This window comes from Monopterus albus, unplaced genomic scaffold (genome assembly GCF_001952655.1).
Source record: "Monopterus albus unplaced genomic scaffold, M_albus_1.0 scaffold688.1, whole genome shotgun sequence".
Classification (NCBI taxonomy): Eukaryota; Metazoa; Chordata; class Actinopteri; order Synbranchiformes; family Synbranchidae; genus Monopterus; species Monopterus albus.
In genome coordinates, this window is record NW_018128568.1 from 20,748 (window position 1) to 21,051 (window position 304).

Consider the following 304-nt stretch of genomic DNA (forward strand, 5'->3'; position numbering starts at 1 on the left):
CCAAACTGTGAATTAAACAGGAAGGCTGAAGGTTCGAATCTCGGTGCCTGCAGTCAACATACTGAAGTGTCCTTGGGCAAAACACTGAAACCCCCCCCCCAAGTTGCCCGTGGTGGCGGTACGTATGCACGCAGTGGCTCGGGGCCCTTGGCTCTAAACAAAATTTCGTTGTACGTGTCACAACGTTACAATTATAATAAAATAAAATTAAACAGGAAGGCTGAAGGTTCGAATCTCGGTGCCTGCAGTCAACATACTGAAGTGTCCTTGGGCAAAACACTGAAACCCCCCCCCCCCCCAACTC

At 49.7% G+C, this 304-nt stretch overlaps 1 protein-coding gene across 1 annotated transcript in view; it reads right to left on the minus strand.

The window, feature by feature from the left end:
- LOC109953476 (hemicentin-1-like) overlaps window positions 1-304 on the minus strand; it is a 10,436-nt gene that overhangs the window by 7,758 nt on the left and 2,374 nt on the right. The window lies entirely within an intron of this gene.